Source organism: Vicia villosa, linkage group LG7, assembly GCF_029867415.1.
Source record: "Vicia villosa cultivar HV-30 ecotype Madison, WI linkage group LG7, Vvil1.0, whole genome shotgun sequence".
NCBI lineage: Eukaryota > Viridiplantae > Streptophyta > Magnoliopsida > Fabales > Fabaceae > Vicia > Vicia villosa.
This window is the reverse complement of record NC_081186.1, coordinates 26,404,115-26,412,753: the sequence shown is the minus strand read 5'-3', so window position 1 is coordinate 26,412,753 and position 8,639 is coordinate 26,404,115. Positions and strand designations below refer to the sequence as shown.

The 8,639-nt window shown below is 31.6% G+C and overlaps 1 long non-coding RNA gene across 1 annotated transcript; it reads right to left on the bottom strand.

Moving 5' to 3' along the window:
* Positions 1-1,702: 1,702 nt before the first annotated feature.
* LOC131617056 (uncharacterized) lies at positions 1,703-2,739 on the bottom strand. The gene is made up of 3 exons (XR_009288407.1): positions 2,383-2,739; positions 2,204-2,265; positions 1,703-1,952 (listed from the first exon to the last, which is right to left on the bottom strand). It is a non-coding gene; the product is annotated as an uncharacterized LOC131617056 (long non-coding RNA).
* Between the last annotated feature and the right edge of the window lie 5,900 nt (positions 2,740-8,639).

Below are 8,639 nucleotides of genomic sequence, written 5' to 3'. Positions count from 1 at the left end.
TACCAAAGTGGTGCATAATGTTATACTCTCATTGACCAACATCTTTCAAAGTAACCTAATATGAGAGAAATGTACATGCATTTTAGAGTTGCAAGTTGCCTTACAACACCATTCTAAACAACCAGAAATATAAGTATAAAATCATAGTCATTCCAATTTCAAGGCAACATAAAAATAATTAATCAAATATGAAATTCACAACAGATAAAAGTGAAGACATACAAATGATATTACCATACCACACTAATATTCATGATTGCACTGATCATTTCTCATATAACACATGAAGAGAGCAGAATATACATGGAATCATCCTTCAGTCCAATCCACATTCCTTGCAGATAAGGCACCATAAAAATAATTAATCAAATATGAAAATCACAATAGAAAAAAGTGAAAATCACAATAGAAAAAAGTGAAAACACAAAAATGATATTACCATGCCACACCATTCATGATTGCACTGATCCTTTCTCATATAGCACACGAAGAGAGCAGAGTATACATGGAATCATCCTTCAGTCCAATCCATATTCCTTGCAGATCCGTGCTGTCAAAAACTCAACCAAGTAAATGTTAACAAGTTATCATTACACATACTAGTAGTCATGATTTTGTCGAAGAGAAGCAAGAACTAGCATTGAATAAAGGAACATACTTGTTGAATTACATCAAGACCAAACTGTGGAATCACAAGCCATCAGTGTTTATAGCAGTTACGTCTTTAATTCTTACATCTTAGATTCCACCAGACATTTCACTTCATAATGCAACCAAAGCACTATCAGAAGAATGAAAAATAATGCACTAAGGATGAGAAATAATTGAAAATGTTGCATTATCAAACCTGCTTCAGTTTGGTTACAAATTAACAAACAATTCACCAAACTACGGTGTCGGCTCAGCCTAACTTTAAATAAATTGTAACGATTCAACAACAGAGTATTATTAGGGTCAAGAGTAGGGATGACTAACCTTGGTAAATAGTTGTCTTTGATATATGTCTACAACACCAAGAATTAAGATACGTAAGTAATATTACGAGAGAAACATGTAAGCAAAGTGAAATATGTGAGAAAACAGTAAACAATTAAGATTTATGACAATTAAGGTTTAAGCTTGTTTTATAATCAGTAAAATCTTTCAATCTTATGTTATTTATTCACATTGAGTATGTATGTTTTATGATTTGTGTGTGAAACATATTCACATCAATAGTTGTTGTATGTATTAAAGAAAGCAATGACAAGTGAAGCTTATGGTTTGCAAAGAAGAAAAAGGTGGAAATGGTAATCAAAACTACTATACACTAACACCAGCAGTACTAGAACATATGACATGTCCAAGAGACATTATTCTCAACTTATTTTAATATGTTTTCTATGATAGACTTACAACAATACAGTATGACCGCATTCCCTCTTTGACTAATGAAATTAGTTTATACACATAGGCTTATATAATAATCATTTATTTAAAAAAATTCAATTATATAATAAGCGTTTATCTAATAAGCGCTTAATTAAGCTGATTACCCAGCTGCACCCTAAAATAATTCATCAGCAAACAGTAGATTCGTCTATTTGAATTCCATGACCTATCCATCGTAGCTACATCCTTTTTTATTTTGTACAACAGCTACCCTCACTCATTCAAGATAAATTCCAAATCAACAATAAGTCACTTGAAATCAAACAAATTACAAATCATATCAACAGTAGGAACATAAAACATAAAAACGATTACAATAGTGGTTAGAGAGAAAACAAAAAACATAAAAACGATTACAATAGAGGAAACTACAAGAACCTAATTCTTCAAAAAAATATAGAATACAAGAACCTAATACTTAATAATATAAATAAATAACAATGGCGATGAATGAAAAAAGATCTTTACCTGCGTAACCAATTCGGAAAAGCCTCCTGCAATCCCGCTTCTCGAGCTAAATTCTGATTAGGTAACAATCAGTTGAAAGAAAGAAGAATAAAACATGATCTATGAGAGACAGAAAGAGAGAGATTCTTAAATTACATGAAAAACTCACAAATATCAAGCTCTTCAAACATAGTGACATTATCGATCAACAAAAACCAGAATGCTCACTCTAAAATGTTAATGACTTTCATTCTACCACTTAAAGTATCATTCAATGAAAACCAAAATGCTTTTCATTCAACAAAAACCAGAACTTTAAACTTACTTCAAAACAACAATCAACTTGCAATGAACAGCTGCTTCATCATGCATCCACGAATCTGAGTTCTTGAAAACCGACATTCAGAAAACATAAAACCTATCATTATATCATAAAAACAAACTAGAACTCCATGGAAATGACTTGAAAAAAACTCAACACAGAACTCGAAACAGAAGCGTTACCTTTGAATTAGGGATTAGGGCTTCACTGATTTTGGGAATCGAAATAAACGATTGGAATCTTCAAATCAACAAGTCATTAAACGAAACATTCTTCAATTGGAACCAGGGATTCACAAATTTGATGAATGAATTAGGGTTTCACGATTAAGGGTTTACGGGTTTTAGAGAATCACATGGTTTTGGGAATTTCAGATTTTAGAGATTCTTGGTTGATTATTAGATTCACGGATTAGGGGAAGAGGAGAAGAAGATTAGGGTTTCTGAGAGAAATTCTGAAATGAGGGTATATGAGAAAATAGAGAGGGAAAGTGAAAATAACGTGAGAGGGAAAATGAAAATATCTAAGAGGGAAAGTGAAATGAAAATTATTTATTGAATATTTTATTAAAATTAAAATCTACGTTAATATATAGAGTCAGTGAGCCGACTCTAAGTTGTTTATTTAAATAATATTTATAACTAAACTAAAAATAACTATATATTTTATATAATAGAGTCAGAAAAACTTACACTAAAAAAAAAATTTTTTTTTTAATACTAGAGTCGGTAGGACTGACTCTAAGTAATTTAATTGAACACACTACAAATTAAATTATATACTATTTAAAAATATTTTTGCTACTTAGAGTCGGCTAGGCCTACGCTACGTAAAAAAATCATTAGTTAAAAAATATATCCCAAGATAGAGTCGGTTAGTGTGGGAAAAGCCGACACTATTAGCGTCGGTGTCGGTGGCCGACTCTAAAATAGGTGGCTAAAAAGGCATTTTCTAGTAGTGATAGTACTGACGCAATTGGTACAGAATTAAATCTTTTTGAAGGCGCATAGTCCGGGGAATCAGACTGTACTGGTAACAAGTAAATTATTATTTACTTTTGTTTCCCACTAATTTTTATACTATATTCTGTTATTTTCAAAAATCTTTACCTTTCTTTTCAAATCTCCTTCTTTCAAAATCAAATCTTAACTTTATTCTATACATCTCTTTTTTCAAACCCTACCATACACTTTCTTTCAAATCCTACTTCCACTCAAATTTTCCTTTTTGCACGGAATCACTTCATTCCCCAACGTCTCTATCCTTCTTTTCACTCTATAAATACCTCTCATTTTTTTCATAAATTCTCACATCAAATTCTAACTCATCTCTCAAATTTCTGCTTCATATTCATTCTCTCTTCTTCCCCGGCAAAAATGGCGAAGCGGATGGAAACGTGTTTTCTTATGGTCATCACCATCGTGGTGGTAATCATGTCCTTCTTCTGTCTGCATAATCCTGAAAAATGTGGACCTGGGTTGTTTACACTCCCAATCATCTATATGTTATTATTTGTAGCATGGGTTATTAATCGTCATTCTTAAAGTTTGTCGTATCTTTTATTTTTTTAAATGTACCGTTTACTTGTCATACTGTTCATTATATTATGTAATGTTTGTACTGTCAGTATTAAATGTCGTACTATCTATCGTACTGTTGTTTAATTATTAAGATAATATTTTGTGTATTTTCTGCCAGTTAAATATTTATTTTTTCTGTGCATTAAATGTTTTTTAAGGTTATTATCGGTAATTTTGCTCGCATACAGTATATATTATTTATTTATTATGTCTGTGTTTTTCTAACAACTCATGTAAATAAATTTCCACCATTAACACAAACAAAAAAAAACAAAAAGAAAAAAATTAACTTTGACTGTTGAATTTTCACTTTAATTGCTACGTTAATGTCTGAACAGTCAGTTGATAGTCAAACCCGCTGACAGTGCAATTCTCCGTGTTTTGTACCATCAATCAAATCAATCTTTTGCATTTCAAAATTCCAAGATTTTTGTTCTAGAAGTCTTCTGAATATCACATGATTAGCAGAGACTCAGCACTGCACAAAAATCAGGTACGCTTAACTGTCTCCTACGCGAACAGTCCCTAACTAGGGTTTTTGTTTTTTTCAGGAGAACAAGTTTTTGAGACCTCAAATGGATTTCATGGACCTCCATATATCTCAAAGTACCACCATACAAATTTTCAAACTTCAAATTCGCCCAGACGCATAGTCAGCAGCTCAAACATTCAACAGACGACCCGGTTGACCAAAAAGTCAACAGACAGTCAAAAATGAAATTTTTTGCCAACATCCATATTTTGTCAAAAGATTCATCATTTGATCATTGGTTGATCATAATTCATCAAGGAAAGATCAAAAATCAACAAAACCCTAAGTTTCAAAATTAGGGTTTTCTCCTAAAAAGTCAACTGAACTTTGACTGGTCATAACTCTCTCATCCTTCATCCAAAAAATTCAAACCAAAGCTCATTTTGAAGGAAATTCAATTATCTTTCAAATGCAATTGGTCCCATGGTCATTAGATTCACCATTTGAAAAATATGAACCAAGACATTACAGGTCATTTTCAAAGTCAACACAAAGTGGTTTTTTGTCAAAGGCCATAACATCAAGATAACTTCTCCAAATGAAAACAAGTTTCCAAAGTGGCTTGTAGAGGACATCTTGAGGTTTCTAAAAAGTACAAGAACTCCTTCATATGATAAAAATTGAGGGATTTGTGCCTTGTTGAAGTTGGCCATTTTTTGGGAAAATGCATGAAATCAACATTGATCAAAAATGTTTTTTTTCCAAAAGAGACCAAATTTCCATGATCCAAACATGTTTCTAACAATGCTAAGGGCCTCCCATGATCTACAAAAGGCCCATAACATTTTATTTCTTTTTTTGGTTTAATTTTATTACATTTAAGATTAAATTGAAAAAGAAATGGAAGGATAATGTTATGTGGCTTGGATATTAAGCTAAGGTCATCAAGAAGCATTCTACTCTGCCACAAGAAGCTGGTACAGCAGAAGAGAGTGGAAAAATCAAGCCATGGTTGCTTGAATTCAAAGCTACATATATTATAATATTCAAGAATTCAACAAAATCATCAATGCTTCCTAGCTTAGTTTTTAAGCACTTTCTTTGCCTATAAATGAAGTATAACACTTCATCAAGGAAAAAACACGAAATCATAGCAAAACCTATGCTTGTAACACACTTGTAACACATTCAAAATTTTCAAAGAAACTTGAAATTCGAATTTTCAGTTTAAGCCATTTTTAATCCAAACTAAACACTTAAACATCATCCTTAAGCATCACTGAATCTATTCCAATCAGTTTCAAGCTTTGAAACTCAAAGAATCGAGCACTATAGCTCACGGTTTGTTCAAACCTAAATCACTTCATACCTGATCATTCATGCATTTTTAACAAGATGTAATCATATATTTGAATTTAGTTCATTGTTCTGATCGTTTCTGGATGGTTAATTGAAGTTTGAACACGTATCCACGAAGATACCATTTTAGGGTTCTTGAACTCTATTTTAGGGTTTTTCGTTAGAGGCAAAATTAGACCAAATTAAAGGCATGGTTGAACTCAGTAGATCATGACGAATCAAATGGACATGTCGCGAAAAATTTCTATGCATGTTTACACCTATTCGCTATTTTGCAGGGATGAGTTTCATCTATTACAACGCTTCTAGGCAAAAAACGCTGTTAAAAGTATTGGCTGGAGGTTGAAGACGAAGGCATGGCACCATCTGATTAGCCAGTTTGAAAAAACGCGCGTTTTGTCTTATTCTTGGATCTGATGCTTCGCTGACTAGACTGTTACCATGCGCCACGTATCCATGTCCATCAGATCATTTTAATCCTCTAATCTAACGCTCCTTGTCTTGCAGGTTCACCATAGACCCTAGGGGTTTGCCACACATGATCATTGTTTTATATATTTTCTATTTTATTTTATTTTCTTTACAAAATTAATTTAAAATAGTTTAAAAAATCAAAAAAATATAATAAAAATATTTTTAGGTTTCTAAAATAATCTATTAATTTTTGACATAAAAAATATTTTATTTTTCTTAATAATTAAAATATTTTGCTTAATTAATTAGTATATATTTATATATTTGCTTCTTAATTATTTCAACCAATCAAAAAATAAGAAAAAAAATTGTTCTTTATATTAAATTTAGTTTATATATTATAGACTAATTTTGCACATATTTAGTATAATTTTCTCTTTAAGTTTTAATGATCTGTATAATTATTTGTATAATTATATATTATTTAACTTAATAGTTTTCAAATCAATTTCAAAAACTCCAAAAAAACTAGTTTTGTTTTAAAATTAATTGAAAAGTATTTTGAACATATTTTAAACTTAATTTTTAGGTTTAAATTTTATTTCTACCTTTTTGTCATTCTAATTAAATTAATCATGCATTAATTCTAATTAAAATCAATCATCAAAAAAATCCAAAAATGTTTCTTTTATTTTTCTTGCAATTTAAATTCCTAGATCAAGTGTATAGGTTGTCAAATTCATGTAAATAGCGTAGTTTACATTTTCCGCACAATCGATGTAATAGCGTAGATTTACTTTCCGCATTTTACATTCCCGCACTTTAAAATTCTGTACACATAAAACTGCGTGTATGTCAAAGATAAAAACTAAAGCGTTAGGTCACTAACTTCAAAGATAAAATACTTGAATCAAAACACAATCACACTTGCACCTCTTAGGGTAATCCCTCTTTTACTCTTTTCAAAATCAAAATCAAATTCTACTATTTCAAATGCAAAATCGAACTTTCGTTTACATCCGGTGAACGGAGAATTTTCTAAAGGAAATAGGAAAAGACCTTATAACTTAGGGTAGACCTCCTAATTGCTCGCTCAAATCAAAACAAACAAATGTATCATATACCGTTGTTTTTCAAAATAAAACTTTCAAAAAAGACAATACTTGGTATATATCCAAACAAGGATCATTACGAAGTTAACGTTCTTTTTTTTTAAACATCTTTCGAAAGATAAAACACTTTGTATACATCCGCACAAGGATCATTACAAAGTCAATTTACAAAGGTATTTTTGAAACCACATACAAGCATTTCAAGGCAAGAGAAAAATGATTCAAAATAAGTGAGCTAAGCAATCTAAGAGCCCATGGATAACCATGGATACAAAGGGTGCTAACACCTTCCCTTTGTATAACTAACCCCCTTACCCAGAATTTCTTAAAGGTCTTTTTCTGTTTCTTTTATAAACCTTTCCTTAATTGGATAAAATAAAAGTTGGTGGCGACTCTCTGATTTTTCAAAAACACAAAAGCAAAGAGAAGAGTGACAGTTCGTATATCTCTCCACGAGAGGTACGGTAAAAACCGAGGGCGACACTCTCATAATTTTTCTGCACCAAGAACTCCACAACAAAATGGAGTAGTTGAAAGGAAAAATAGGTTTCTAGTGGAACTTGCAAGAACAATGCTTAGTGATGCAAATCTTCCTAAATACTTTTGGGCGGATGCGGTTAGTACGGCATGTTATGTTGGAAATCGAGTAATCATTAGACCTATCTTAAAGAAGACTTCATATGAACTCTTCAAAGGAAGAAAGCCAAACATTGCTCACTTTCACATTTTTGGATGCAAGTGCTTTATTCTCAACAATGACAAAGACAATCTTGGTAAGTTTGATGAGAAATCCGACGAAGGTATATTTCTTGGTTATTCTCTTTCTAGTAAAGCATATAGAATTTATAATAAAAGAACTTTAACTATTGAAGAATCCATGCATGTATCTTTTGATGAGACTAACACCTCCAAAGAGGAAATAGTTGTTTGTGATGATGATGATCCTTTTGATTTACCCCCGGAAGAACTTTCAAATGATATAATTGTGAAGACACCGAAAGTTCAACAAGAAAGTGTTCAACAAGAAAGTGTTCAACAAGAAAATGTTCAACAAGAAAGTGTACAACAAGAATCAAACACCAATGATCTACCAAAAGAATGGAGAACTCATAGATATCATCCTATTGATAAAGTTATTGGTCATATTAGCCAAGGAGTTGCAACAAGATTAAATCTCAAAGATGCTTGCTTACACATGGCTTTTGTTTCTCAAATTGAACCTTCCAAAGTTGATGAAGCCTTAGGAGACGATCAATGGATAAATGCAATGCAAGAAGAATTAAATCAATTCGAGAGAAATCAAGTTTGGGAACTTGTTCCTAGACCAAGTAATAAACACATCATAGGTACTCGATGGGTGTTTAAGAACAAACTTGATGAAAATGGTATAATTGTTCGAAACAAAGCAAGATTGGTGGCCCAAGGTTACAATCAAGAAGAAGGAATTGACTTTGAAGAAACATTTGCTCCGGTTGCAAGGTTAGAAGCTATTCGTCTTTTAC